This window comes from Sus scrofa, chromosome 12 (assembly GCF_000003025.6).
Source record: "Sus scrofa isolate TJ Tabasco breed Duroc chromosome 12, Sscrofa11.1, whole genome shotgun sequence".
Taxonomy (NCBI): Eukaryota; Metazoa; Chordata; class Mammalia; order Artiodactyla; family Suidae; genus Sus; species Sus scrofa.
The window spans coordinates 19,599,392-19,614,644 of record NC_010454.4 but is presented as its reverse complement, the minus strand read 5'-3'; the positions used below and the strand labels follow the sequence as shown (position 1 = coordinate 19,614,644).

Genomic DNA, 15,253 nt, shown 5'->3' with positions numbered 1-15,253 from the left:
CTAGTCGGATTCGTTAATCACTGCGCCACGAAGGCAACTCCTGGAGATTCTTTATTTACTTGTTTTTTTCCTCTTATGGCTGCAACCAAAGCATATGGAAGTTCTCAGGTCGGGGTGGAATTGGAGCTGCAGCTGAGACCTACACCGTAGCCACAGCAACACCAGATCTGAGCTGCAACTGTGACCTACACTGCAGCTTACAACAGTGCTGGATCCTTAACCCACTGAGTGAAGCCAAGGACTGAACCCACATCCTCATGGAGACTAGTTGGGTTCTCAGCCCGCTGATCCACAATGGGAACTCTACCCCTGAAGATTCGGATTCCATGGCCAGGAATCAGGGCATGGGAAATGGAAGGGTTCTCCCAAGTGATTTGGGGAAGCAGCCAGGTCTGGAAATCACTACTCTAGGGAATGTATCAGAGGTGAAATCCCACAGGACCCAGACCAAAAGAGGCAGGGAAGGAGATTAAGGTGTTGAGATCCTTTTGGGGGGCTGCTCTACATATCTCTTTAGACCTGGGCTGAAAATTTGGAGCCAGAGGGGCATTAACTACAGAGCTCAGAGGGAGGCCTTTTGAGCCAACCCCTCCTTTGCTCCTGGGTGGGAGCTGCATCCTGTAAGCTGATTTCAGCCCGGAGCCTGTCTGAGCTAAGGCAGGCTGAGCTATGGGGTGGGGTGGAAAGAGTACTGGACTAGGCGGGTCAAACAGTTTCCTTCTAATGTGACCAACTCCGTGAACTTGGACAACTTCCCCTAACCCTTTTGACTGGGGTTTTGATGTATAAAATGAAGATAATAATACCCATTCTAGACACTAAATATAATCTATGAATGTAAGGAGGAATACAAGTAATAAACAGCACCAAAATACTCACAGAACTCACAGAAAAACAAATTTTAGCCAACTTGAAAACTCACCATTTTACATATGTAGATGGCTCACTTTTTAAAACGACAGTCCTTAAGGCAGGTTACGTTGTAATGAAATTGGGGCACACGTAGACTGCCAGGAAACTTTGTATATTGGTACATACCTCTGGGAAAGTGATATGGAACTGTGTGCCAAGAGCCATGAAGAAGTCCACACCCATTGACTCAATAATCCTGGTTCTGGGAATGATCTGAATAATTGAAACAGAATCAGAGTTACGTGCATAAAAATATTTACTGCAGCATTACGGATAAAGCAAAAAACCCAAAACCAATAAACATAAATAAAAATCTTAAAAAAAAAAAAGAAATTAACTGAGTTCTCTGGGTACAGTGGGTTAAAGATCTGGCTTTGTCACTGCAGCATCTTGGGTTGCTGTTAAGGCTCGGGTTTGATCCCTGGCCCGGAAATTTCTGCATGCCTGGGTGTGGCCAAAAATAAAAAAGAAAGCATGAATAAATGAATTAGCTAAGTATTTAACAACTGGGAGAGTGTTTACAATTAAAGGAGGAGTTCCCCTTGTGCTCAGTGGTAACGAACCCGACTAGTATACATGAGGACAGGGATTCGATTCCTGGCGTCGCTCAGTGGGTTAAGGATCTGGCATTGCTATGAGTTGTGGTGTAGGTTGCAGATATGGCTCAGATCCCACATTGCTGTGGCTGTTGTATAGACTGGCAGCTGCAGCTCCGATGTGACCCCTAGCCTGGCAACTTCCATGTGCTGAGGGTGCATCTCTGAAAAAAAAAAAAAAAAAAAAAATTTAAAGGAGAGCTGTGCAATGGAACACCATGCAGATTTAAAAAGACCATTCATTATGAAGACCATGTAACAACATGGAAAACATTTCTAAGTGTTCAGTGAAAATAGCAGAACCCCAGATGGTACACTGATTATAATCGTGAATACTGTGAGAGCAAGTGTAGACAGGGAATGGAGGTAACATGCAAAACTAAGAGTAGTTATGCAGAGGGTAGGATTATGGCTACTTTTCTCTTTTGCAAAATTAAAAAAAATTATTGTGCATAATAGAAATTACTAATTCCTACACTGAAAATTACTGTACATTTGTGAAAGCTTATTGGAAGTGAATTTACCATGTACGACTCTTGTTTTCATATCTATCATCCCAGGACAATAAAACTTGAATGTTCATCTAAATTCTGGGGAGGCATTGGAGTGAGAAACTGGGTACCTTCAGGCCAAATGCAGGAGGAGGAGGAGGAGGAAAAGAAAATACATGAGAATAGCATCAAGGGGCTCATAAAATAGAGAGGTAGACACACTTTGGTTTTTTGGTTTGGGTTTTGGTTTTTGCTTTTTAGGGCCGCACCCATGGCATATGGAAGTTTCCAGGCTAGGGAAAATTGGAGCTACAACTGCCAGCCACAGCCACAACCATAGCAGCGAAAGACCTGAGCCATGCCCACGACTTACAGCACAGCTCATGGCAACACCCGATCCTTAACCCACTGAGTGAGGCCGCCGATCAAACCCGAATTCTCGTGGATCCTAGTCAGGTTTGCTAACCTCTGAGCCACGAAAGGAACTCCCTAGACACACTTTGGGGTATCTATTTATCCCAGTGGCTCTCAACTGAGGCTGATAATTTCCTGGGGGCATTTTGATTTTCCCAATGAATAATTGGTTTACTACTTCTGGCATTTATTTTTTAATTTATTTTTTTGTGTAATCTTTTTTTATGTATTTATTTTTTATTACTCAAATGAATTTATCACATCTGTAGTTGTATAACGATCATAACAATCTGATTTCACAGGATTTCTATCCCACAGCCCAAGCACATCCCCCCACCCCCCGAACTGTCTCCTCCAGAGACCATAAGTTTTTCAGTGTCTGTGAGTCAGCATCTGTTCTGCAAAGAAGTTCAGTCTGTCCTTTTTTCAGATTCCACATGTCAGTGAAAGCATTGGATGTTGGTGTCTCATTGTATGGCTGACTTCACCCGGCAATTCTTAAATGGGGTTGAGACTGTCCTGCACAACAAATTTTTTGGCCCACAATGCTCATAGTGCCTCTGTTGAGAAACACTGATCTGGTCCATATATGAGTGTACAGGTTGCCCACTGCACAACTCCTAAGGGCACCACTGCGTGGTGGTTAAACATGTATGTTCTGGAAATAGACTACCTGAGTTCAAATGCCAGCTGGAAGACCTTGGAACTGTTGCTTATCTTCTGGTACCTCAGTTTCCCCACTTATAAAATGGGAATAGCAATAGTAATATAAGAAAAATAATATAAGAATAACCTCACAGGGGATTAAATGAGTTAATATATGTAGGATCTTTTTTTTTTTCTTTTTTTTTCTTTTTAGGGCCAAACCAGTGGCATATGGAAGTTTCCAGGCCAGAGGGCAAATCGGAGCTGCAGTTTCCAGCCTACCCCACAGCCATAGCAATGTGAGATCTGGGCCAAGTCTGTGACCTACGCCACAGCTCATGGCAACACCAGATCCTTAACCCACTGAGCAAGGCCAGGGATCGAACCCACATCCTCATGGATGCTAGTCAGATTCATTTCTGCTGCACCACGAAGGGAACCCCCTCCTTTTAGAATTAAAAAAAAAAATTTTTTTTTGGCTTTTTAGGGCCGCACCCGAAGCATACGGAGGTTCCCAGGCTAGGGGTTGAATCAGAGCTACAGCTGTCAGCCTAGGCCATAGCCACAGTCACGCCGGGTCCTTAACCCACTGAGTGAGGCCAGGGATCGAACTTGTGTCCTCATGGGTGCTAGTTGGGTTCACTAGCCGCTGAACCACAACGGACACTCTATAAACTCCCTTGCTGCTTGAATTTACCCGAGTAGGTTTTTGTAATCTGCAACCAAGTCTTAATAACAGAGGCAGTGAGAAAAGACTTAACCTGCATGAAACAACAGTGGACAATACAAAAGGGCTTTCAATTAAGCGTGAGATTTCTTGGCTTAGAAAATCCATAAACGCCACTGACAATACCTAATCACAACTGAATGAGGCTTCAGTTCAAACCACAGTCATTAAGTGTATGGAATGCTGCTAGCTAGGATCTCATTCTCTGTGCTAAGAAAATAGGCAGACCGAGCAATCAGGACGTGTCTCAAAAAGCCAAGGGCAGAGAGCTCCCTCAAAATCACCGCTAGTAGCATCTGAAATTCCACCCCTAGAGATCCAGCCCTGTTTTGCAGGGAGCCTTTGAAAAGATGAATGTCCCTGGGAAGGTTAACTCAGAAAGCCTGCTACACCCTGCTGCGACTGTATTTATTAAGGGGTCTTCTCCCTCCTCCTCCACTTTCCCACTAAAAACAGGGGGCAGCCAGGGAGAGCCAGAGGAGGATGAAGGAGAAGGATGTCGCAGCGCAGATCCTCCTTCCGAATTGCTGGTGGTCTCCTCAACCACGTGTTTGTGGAGAGAGCAGTGGCCCTGAAGGAACCAGAAGGAATGTTCTGATTTGTTTCTGTTCAGCATGGGGAACAGCGGGGATGATTGTAGCTTCTCTCTGTGCCAAGGACAAATCTGATCTGACTGCTCTGAGGTGAAGTTGGGGAGAGGGCTGGCTTTTGGCTCCCAAGAATGGCTGTTCCTTAGTTTTTTCCTAAGCCAGGGGTTCTCAAATTTTGCTGCATGTTAGAATCTCTTGGGAAGCTTTAAAAACTCTCAATAACCAGATTGTACCCCAAACCAATAAAACCAGAATGTCCCGGGGTGGCTGCCAGGCATCACAAGTTGGTTTTTTTTTTCCTACGATTTTTTTTCTGTTCCTTTTTTTTTTTTTTTTTTTTTTTTTTTTTTTTTTTAGGGCCTTACCAGTGGCATATGGAGGTTCCCAGGCTAGGGGTGGAATCAGAGCTACAGCTGCTGGCCTACACGATAGCCACAGCAACTCAGGATCTGAGCTGCGTCTGCGACATACACCATAGCTCCTGGCAACACCAGATCCTTAACCCACTGATTGAGGCCAGGGATCGAACCCACAACCTCATGGTTACTAGTCAGATTCATTTCCACCGCGCCACGACAGGAACTCCCCAGGCATCACAAGTTTTTAAAGACCCCCCCACCCCCCCCAGGTGGTTCCAATGTGTGGCCAAGTGTGGGAACGACCGTCCAAAGTATTTAGTGTGTAAGACACTTTGGTTGAAACACAGCAGATTAGAACTTTGTTCCTCCCCTCAAGGGATAATAATTAATTGTATTAAATTTGATGTTTCATCAATCAATTAATTGGTACATTTTGGTACCACCAGGGAACCCTACGTTTATTTTTTTCTGTGGATGTAGAGTTCTATGATTTTTTTTGTCAATATAATTCACATACCATAAAATTCACCTTTTTTTGTTGTTGTTGTGCTCATGGCATGTGACGTTCCTGGGCCAGAGACCAAACCTCACCACGGCAGCAACTTGAGCCAGATTCTTAACTTGTGCCACCAAGGAACTGCAAAATTCACCCTTTTAAAGTGCGCAATTAAGTGGCTTTTAGTGTATTTGCAAAGCTCTTCAACCATCACCATAAGTTCCTAAACATTTCATCATTCCCCAAAGAAACCCCATACCCATTAGCAGTTATTCCTCCCCTGAACCCCTAGCAAATAGGAATTTACTTTCTGTGTATTTGTCTATTCTTGCCTTTTCATATAAATGGAATTAAGCAATATGTAACCTTTTGTGTCAGGTTCATTTCACTGACATAATGCTTTTAGGATTCATCCATGTTGTAGCATGTATCAGTACCTTATTTCTTTTTTAAGGCTGATTAATATTCCATTGTATGGATGTACATTTTGTTTATCCATTCATCAGCTGATGGACATTTGGGTTGTTTCTACTTTTGGGCTATTAAGAAAAATGGAATTGGAGTTCCTGTTGTGGCTCAGTGGTTTAAGAACCCAATGGAGGAGTTCCCGTCGTGGCGCAGTGGTTAACGAATCCGACTAGGAACTATGAGGTTGCGGGTTCAGTCCTTGCCCTTGCTCAGTGGGTTAACGATCTGGCATTGCCGTGAGCTGTGGCGTAGGTTGCAGACTCAGCTCAGATCCTGTGTTGCTGTGGCTCTGGCGTAGGCCGGTGGCGATGGCTCCGATTAGACCCCTAGCCTGGGAAACCTCCATGTGCCGAGGGAGCGGCCCAAGAAATAGCAAAAAAAAAAAAAAAAAGAACCCAATGGATATCCATGAGGATGCGGGTTTGATCCCTAGCCTCCCTCAGTGGGTTAAGGATCCAGCGTTCTGGTGAGGCTAGGGATCAAACCCGCATCCTCATGGATATTCATCGGGTTCTTAAACTGCTGAGCCATGAACTGCGGTGTAGGTCGCAGATGCTGCTCAGACCCCAAGTTGCCGTGACTGTGGCGTAGGCTGGCAGCTGCAGCTCTGATTTGACCTCTAGCCTGGGTACTTTCATATGCCACAGGTGTGGCCCGAAAAAGAAAAAAAAAAAAAGAATATTGGCGATCCCTCTGCGGCACAAGTGGGCTAAGGATCTGGTGTTGTTTCTTCAGTGGCTCAGGTCACTGCTGAGGTGTGGGTTTAATCCCCAACCCAGGAACTTCCACATGCCTCGGGAACAGTCTCTCCCTCCCAAAAAAGGATAATACTGCTATGAACATTTGCATACATATTTTTGTATGGACATATTCTCTTGCGCATATATCTAAGGGTTGAATTACTGGATCAAACGGCAACTCTGTGTTTAACTTTCTGAACTGCCGGACTGTTTTCCAAAGTGGTTGAACCCTTTGACATTCCCACCAGCAATGTATGAGAGTTCCAATTCCTCTGCATCCTCACGAACAGTTTTTATTACTTGTCATTTTGATTACAGCCATCCTAGTGACTAGTATTATGAATTTCAACATACACAGATTTATAAAACCACTACCATAACCAGGACACAGGATTGTTCCATCATCCAAAAATCTCTCTATGCCATCCCTTTATTCCACCCCGACCCACACCTAACCCTTTGCAGTCACTGATCTGTTCTCTCTCCCTACAGGTTTATCATTTGAGAATGTCATATAAATGGCATCATATAGCACATAATTTTTCGGGGGGGGGGCGCACACGCATGGCATGTGGAAGGTCCCAGGCCAGGGATCAAATCTGAGCTGCTGCTGTGACCTATGCCACAGCTGCAGCAGTGCCAGATCTTTAACCCGATGTGCCGCAGTGTGAACTCTATAGCATGAAATTTTTTGAGACTGGCTTCTTTCACTCAGCATAAATGCCTTTGAGATTCATCTAGGTTGTGTGTACCAAACATTGGTTCTTTTTATTGCTGAGTAATATTCCATTGTGTAGATGGATTTCAGTTTATCCATTCAAGCATTAAAGACATTCGGACTTGGGGAGGGAGTGGTATGGACTTGGAGTTTGGGGTTAGTAGATGCAAACTGTTACATTAAGTAACAGTGGGGACTCAGTGGGGGCTCAACGGGGACTCTGCACCCAGTTCCAAAGGGAGGCAGGACGCTGTATCAAGGATTCTTCTCCTGCGGCTGGTGCTGGTGCTCAGGGAGAGATGAATTTAGTGCTGGGTCACTTTCAGTACAAACTATTGAGCCTTTTTCTTTGTGGATGTCAGGCCTATGATGGGACAACAGCTGGATCAGCTCGAGCTTGTTCAGTTAGTAATTTACTGCTGGGAAATGGGAGTTAAATGAGCCAGGAGGCATATTTTGTATGAACTTTGGGACACCTCTGACAGCAATTTGTGTCATTTGTCCGGGAGGATCCTAAAGCTGTCTGAATTTTAATGTCCCGCCTGCCACACTGACCCTTGGATCCCTCTGATTTATGTTTATTTTATTGCTTTGGTTTCTCTTCTGAGCTCATGACCAGAGCAGTGGTGAGTGTGGAAAATGGCCGTATGTGGAATTAGGTTCCCCGGGTGTCCTTATTCTAGGAAACCCACCAGCAGCCAGCAACCCTGGGTTTTCTCTCCTTTGCAGAGCTGGGATGTCTTGTAGTGAAACTGCTCCTTTCTGCCTGACTAGGCAGCCCATGCTGGAGTGAATGCTCTGCTGTTACTGTTTTTGGAATTCACAGTAATTTATGATCAAAGGGTCACCATTTTGTACTGAGCCCTGAAAATTATATATCCGGTCTTGTGTGTGTATCTTGGTTCTTGATGTTGAACATGAGTGACCCTCCAAGGTCATTCTGTCCTTTCTCCTGCCTCCAGGACCATCTGAAATCTTGATTGTGGAAGACCCTTAGGGAGGTCATGGAGACTCATTACAAGAATCTGACGGCCCTAGAGGGCATAGGGCATTAGCCTGCTGTGGCCTCTTTTTACAATTTTTTTTAAATTTTCTTTTCTTTTTTTTTTTTTTTTTTTTTTGCTTTTTAGAGCTGCACCTGCGGTATATGGAATTTCCAAGGCTAGGGGTCAAATCGGAGCTGCGGCTGCGGCCTCCACTACAGCCACAGCAATGCGGGATCTGAGCCGCGTCTGGGACTTACACCACAGCTCATGGCAATGCTGGATCCTTAACCCACTGAGCAAGGCCAGGGATCGAACCCATATCATCATGAATACCAGTCGGGTTTGTAACCCTCTGAGCCACAATGGGCACTCCTGCTGTGGCCTCCTCTGCCTGGAGCAATAAAGCTATTTTTTTTGTCCTTCGCCCCCAGCCGAAAGGGAATCTTACAACTCTACCAGCCAAGATGTCTTAAAACACAGACACAGAAAAGGAATTTGCTTAAAAATAAGAAATTTATGGGTCTATTTCAAAATTCAAAAGGTACAGAAGAGGTACACTTGTTTCCCCCTCATTTTTTTGTTCTCCTGCAGAAGCAAACAGTTACCCATCTCTGGGCACCTTCCCAAGAGAGTCTATGCTTTGAGGAACATACATGTACTTATCTCCATATTTCTTTTTCTTTACCAGATGGTAGGATAACTCGTACACTATTTTGAGCTTTCCTCTTTTCACTCACTGCGTATCTTGGAAAAAATTCCAAATCATCATACAGCTCTACCTTATTATTTTTTTGTAATGATTTCCTATTGTTTGGATTTTCTCTAATTTTACTTAACAGGTCCCCTGTTGATGGACACTTAGGTTATTTCTGAACCTTTGCTCCTATAAACAATGTTCTTAGGAGTTCCCATAGTGTCTCAGCGGTTAACACATGCGACTAGTACCCATGAGGACTCAGGTTCGATCCCTGGCCTCGCTCAGCAGGTTAAGGATCTGCCATTGCCCTGAGCTGTGGTGTAGGTCGCAGACACGGTTCAGACCCTGTGTTGCTATGGCTGTGGTGTAGGCCGGTGGCTACAGCTCCAATTCTACCCTTTGCCTGAGAACCTCCTTATGCTGCAGGTGCAGCCCTAAAAAGAAAAAAAAAAAAAAAAACCAATGTTCTTAGACTACGGTTGCCAGAATTAGCATGTTGAGGTGCAGGCTTTCCAGTTAAATTTCAATTTTAGATGAACAGTGAATAATTTTTTTAGTATGTCTCATACTTATGTCCCAAGAGTGCAGGACATTTGGGACATAGTTACACTAAAAAAAATACTGTGTGTATTTGAAATTCAAATTTAACTGGGTGGCCTGTATTTTATTTGTCCATCCTATCTTAGAACAACGCCTAGCATAAAGTAGGGGCTCGGTGAAGATTTATTGGATGAATGAATAACTGTTTTCTATCTGGAATGAAATCTCAGGAGGGCAGCTCCCTTGGCATGTTTCCTGCTGTATCTACAGTGCTTAATATTTATTTGTTCAATACATGGACCAGTGCTACAGTGAATGTCTTTGTGAATGCTTCATTTGGCCCATGAGAGAATATATTCGTAGGATAAATTCATTCGTTTAAAAACCTGAGAGTCTGCCAAATTGCCCTCCACAGGCCTCTGACACTTTTTGGCTGAGTTGTGTAATTGTATTCCTGCTCATCACCTAAAGTCATTTAATCTTTGGGGAACTTCTCCCTTGACGCCACCCTAAATGGGGGTCAGAAAGGAATTAAAAGTGCCAGCCCCATTATACCACCCCTTTATGCCTCCTCCATCAATTCATGCCACGAAATGAGGAATTTTAGATGCAAATGGCCATGGATAACATCTGGCTCATCAGGGCCCTGGCCGTCTTGTCCCCGGAGATGCTGGAGGAGCCCATGGGCCCTGCCAGCTCCTGGTGATGGATGGCTCCCATTGGTTAGACTGTCCCAGAGGTGCTTTTGGGTTCATAGTCCACCTGCCTCCCAATCTTCCAATCTGTCACCATCACAGGATGATTTAATCACTGTAACCAGGCTGTCACTGAGCACACGCTCTGTCGGCCACCTCTGGTGGGAATGCCTGTTACACGTCTTCCCTAGCAGCCTAAGCACCTGCGGTCTCTGTTTGCCAACCACCTAGATCTGGGTGCCTCTGAGATGCCACGGAGCAGACGGCTACAGTGTTAAGCCTTTTGAATCTGCGTGATTGGATCTGGGTCCTGATTTCACCACTTACTGTATATTGGCTGGGTGACCTTGGACAAATTACTTAACTTCTCTGAGCATCAGTTTCCGCTGCAGTAAAAAGGGGCTCATAACCCCCTACCTATTACCTCAAGTATTTTTCATGAAATTGGAATCAATAATTTATGAGGAAAAGAGTGTGGAAATTGTGTTCTATAAATATGAAATATTTTGATGTTGAGAGTGTGTACCGCAGAGGGTCTTGAGTGGTTTCTGAGTTTTTGTTTTTATTTTCGTTTACCAGCATGGCTTCAAAATTTCTATCTAGGATGGCTTAAAGGGTGACCACAGAGAGAGTAGGAGTGGGGGCTTGCCCTTTAGAAAAAATTGGAAATAGTCAATATCAATCAACAGTCCCGGAGTTTCTGGCAGCTTTTAGCAGGTTAAGGATCTGGTATTGTTCTTGCTATGGCTCAGGTCACTTCTGTGGCACAGGTTCTATCCCTGGTCCTGGAACTTCTGCATAGGCAGCTCAGCCAAAAAACAAACAAACAGGGAGTTTCCGTCGTGGCGCATCAGAAAGGAATCCGACTAGAAACCATGAGGTTGTGGGTTTGATCCCTGGCCTTGCTCAGTGGGTTAAGGATCTGGCATTGCCGTGAGCTGTGGGGTAGGTCACAGACACAACTCGGATCTGATGTTGCTGTGGCTGTAGTGTAGGCTGGCAGCTATAGCTCTGATTGGACCCCTAGCCTGGGAACCTCCATATGCCGTGGGCATGGCCCTAAAAAGCAAAAAACGAACAAGCAAACAAAGCCCAGTCACCATCAAAGCCACGGAGCAGGGCTGGTTGGTCACAGGAACTGGTCAAGCCTCTCTAAGACACCCCTTGCTGCCCCCACTGCTCCTCCCAGGGCTGGGAACGGGGGTCTCTGTCCCCTTGACTTTCCCATTTCTCCATCTAGAAAACTCTTTCCAAGATTGCTCATCAGACAGACAATATCGACTCTACCAGCCTCTAGAAAACTGCATTTCTAAAGAGGTGAATGCCCAACCTAAGACTGGGCTTCTTCCAAGTTCTCACCTTAGCACCTCTTGATCTGTAATGGATGAGCACTCTTGTCATTTAAGAAACAAAGCCAGGAGTTCCTGTCATGGCTCAGCAGTAAGGATCCCAAACTAGTATCCATGAGGACTGGGGTTCAATCCCTGGGCTCACTCAGTGGGTTAAGGATCCGGCATTGTCATGAGCTGTGGTGTAGATTTCAGACACAGCTTGAATCTGGCGTTGCTGTGGCTGTGGGGTAGGCCAGCAGCTACAGCTCTGATTGGACCCCTAGCCTGGGAACCTCCATATGCTGCAGGTGTGGCCCTAAAAAGACAAAAAAGAAGAGCAAGCAAGCAAGCTAGCAAGCAAGCCATATGAAAAACAGGAGAAAAGCTAAGAAGGGAAAAAACTGAGAACAAATATAATGTAAGTTTATTTTTCATTTCTATAGTGGATTAAGTATGCACTGACCTTTTGTTTTTGTTTTTGTTTTTGTCTTTTTGCCATTTCTAGGGCTGCTCCCGCGGAGGCATGGAGGTTCCCAGGCTAGGGGTCGAACCAGAGCTGTAGCCGCCGGCCTATGCCAGAACCACAGCAACGCGGGATCCAAGCCGCCTCTGCAAACTACACCATAGCTCACAGCAACACCAGATCCTTAACCCACTGAGAAAGGCCAGGGATCGAACCTGCAACCTCATGGCTCCTAGTCGGATTCGTTAACCACTGAGCCACAATGGGAACTCCTGCATTGACCTTTTTAAATTGGTGACATGATAAAAACAGAAATTCTTTGCAACTTCATCAGTGTAATTATGATAAAGTTCTCTGTTCAGGAAAGCAAGCAAGACAGCCAATTTCTCAGCTCTCCAGGTAGATAAAGGAGAGCCTTCCCAGAACAGGCTGGGGAGCAGAGGAAGTGCTGAGCCCTGGGGCGAGGGAGGCTGGTTCAATCTTCACCACAATGAGTGTCAGGACTGTGGAAGTGAAGGTCCTGACACACCCGGTCTCTGCTGCCAGGGTTTAAGGCTCTGAATTCTTTTTTCCTCTGAAGTAAAAGGAAAAGTGGCAAATCACAGTGAGTGTGTGTGAATGAGAGAGAGAGAGAAAGAGAGAGATACAAAAAGCAGCACTGATCTGGCCCCTTACCAAGAGGACCACTGAGTTTTGTCAGGGTGTGAAATGCCAGTGAGCTGCAAATGAAGAATAACTTCCAACATCTACTTCCAGTGTCAATTACCTTCAAAAGCATCCTGTTACACCTTTGCAGAGAGGCTGCCCTTGCAGAGATGGCTTTCTTTGCCAGTTGTTGGGTCTGACAGCTTCACACCTAGAGGTGGGAAATACACAAGAATGAAAGTGGGTTTGTCTCTGCTGCTTTGGGTGGGAGAAAACAAACAGAACTAAGCAAAGCAGATCAAAACACAGAGTATCTCACATTGTTTTGCACCTGGGGGCAGATAAATTCTAAGCTCTAACAGAGCAGGGAAGTGAGACGTGGCTGGCTCCTGGATTTGGAATGGGGGTGGGGCTGGAGGGGGGTGTGAATCCAGTTATAACCAGTAGAGCACTTTGCCCTGAGAGCCTCCACTCCCTCCAGCAAAGGAGTGGAAATGCATGCAGCAGAGGAAGCCTCCAAAATTTGGGTCCTGGCCTGGTGGGTGGTGGGGCATCAGTGTTTCCTCTCCTGTACTCTCACTTCCTTGGGAGTTTTGAATTAGAAAGAAAGCTGGGGGAGTTCCCTTGTGGCTCAGCAGGTTAGGGATCTGGCCCTGTCACTGCTGTGGCTTTGATTACTGAAATGGTGCGGGTTTGATTCCTGGCCTGGGAACTTCCATATGCCGAGGGGATGTCCAAAAAAGAAAGCAAGCTGGGACATGTTCTTTTCAGGATTGTGTCCCAGGCACAGGAAAAATGAATAGGCAGAAGAAGGAAATGCCAACCTTCGCGTCTCCCACTCCCACTCCCAGGCCCAGTGTGCCAGGACTCCTCCGCCCAGCTATAGTTTGGAAGTTTGAGAATCTGTGGATTTTTCCACAGTGTCAGTTCCTTCCTACTTTGCTCCATTGGCCTCCTTTCTGTTCCTGGAAGCCACTTTCCAGCCTCAGGGCCTTTGCACCTGCTGTTCTTCCTGTCAGGTTCTTGAGAGATGGCTCTTTCAGCTCAAAGTCTTCCTTGAGGAGGCTTCCCTTGATCACTGCTTCTAAAATAGGGTCCCTTCCTCTACCCCCACACCCTCTACCACCTCTAGGAGCTGGAATGCAAGGTCAAGTGGGCAGGGATCCCTCAGTGAGGTTTTGCTCATTGATTTATCTCCAGCACCCAGCACAGTACCTGGTTGGTTGTAGAGGCTCATATATCTTGTTTAAGTGAAAAATGAATGAATTATTCACCTGGCTTTATATTTCCCATAGCCCTATTCCTATCAAACATTATCCTGTTTATTTATCTATTTGCTTATTTGGCAGCTGTCTCTCTGTCTAGATTAGAAGCTCTAGGAAGCCAGTGACATTTCTGTCTATCATCAGTACCTGCATGACTGCTCGACACTTAAAGCGTTCTCAATAGGCATTTGCTTAATGAATCAACAGGGGATCATGTTTTTTCACAAACAGATGTGTCTGAATTACAAACAACACCCTCTTTGGAAAAAGGCGGGAAGTTCTGATGCACAGATAGATGGAGGTTGTGGTAGGACTCTTTCCATCATTCCAGAATCATGGCATGGTTTCCACGAAAACATTTAGCTTATATATCTATTGATCACCTACTGTGTGCCCGGCACTATGTTAGGGACTTTCACATATGTTGTGTCTCAGTAGAGAAAGTCTGTCCAATAGATTATTATCACTTAAAATCCTGCATCTTTTTTTTTGGCCGCTCTCGCGGCATGCAGAAGTTCCCAGGCCAGGGATCAAACCTGAACCACGGCTGTGACAATGCTGGATCTTTCACCCTTAGGCCACAAGGGAACTCCAAAATTTTGCATCTTTTATTTTTTTCCCAAGACTGAACCTGTGGCATATGGAAGTTCCCTGGCTAGGGCGCTAACCTGAGCTATATCTGTGACTCACGTCACAGCTTGTGGCAATGCCAGGTCCTTAACTCACTGAGTGAGGCCAGGGATTGAACCCACATCCTCGTGGAGGCTATGTTGGGTTCTTAACCCACTGAACCACAACAAGAACTTCCTGCATGTTTCTTGATTTAGGATCATTTCTGCTGAAATGGTAACTCCTGGCCAGCAATGATAGGCATATACAGCAAATATGTGCAGATGATTTGGGCTAAAACCAATTCTGCACCAAAGTCTAGGCCTGGACTTTATTTTATTTGGGGAGAACAAAATATTAGCTGGTTCTGCTTTTGTACATTTCAGTTAGAAGGGAAGTACTGAGGAGTTCCCGTCATGGCTCAGTGGTTAACGAATCCGACTTACCCAACCATGAGGTTGCAGGTTTGATCCCTGGCCTTGCTCAGTGGGTCAAGGATCTGGCATTGCCGTGAGCTGTGGTGTAGGCCACAGACGCGGCTTGGATCCCACATTGCTGTGGCTCTGGCGTAGGCTGGCAGCAAGGCAGCAACAGCTCCGATTAGACCCCTAGACTGGAGGCCGAGGGAGCGGCCCTAGAAAAGACAAAAAAAAAAAAAAAAAAAAAAAAAAAGAAGGGAAGTGCTGAAACAAAATTCCGTTAATGCTCCAGGGTAGATTGTGTCTGTCTGGTCAACAGAGATTTTATTGTACACTTGGATTATGCTTTGATATTACACAACTTTGAATTACTAATAGCAGGTGGCATACACTATGACATATATTCCATTATCAAACGTATCATACTGTGTGCCAGGTACTATCCTG

General features: G+C 45.2%; 1 long non-coding RNA gene across 1 annotated transcript; it reads right to left on the bottom strand.

Annotated features, from left to right (window-relative positions):
* On the bottom strand, window positions 237-14,863 carry LOC106505424. Its single transcript, XR_002337100.1, has 3 exons — window positions 14,834-14,863; window positions 12,635-12,724; window positions 237-1,125 (listed from the first exon to the last, which is right to left on the bottom strand). It is a non-coding gene; the product is annotated as an uncharacterized LOC106505424 (long non-coding RNA).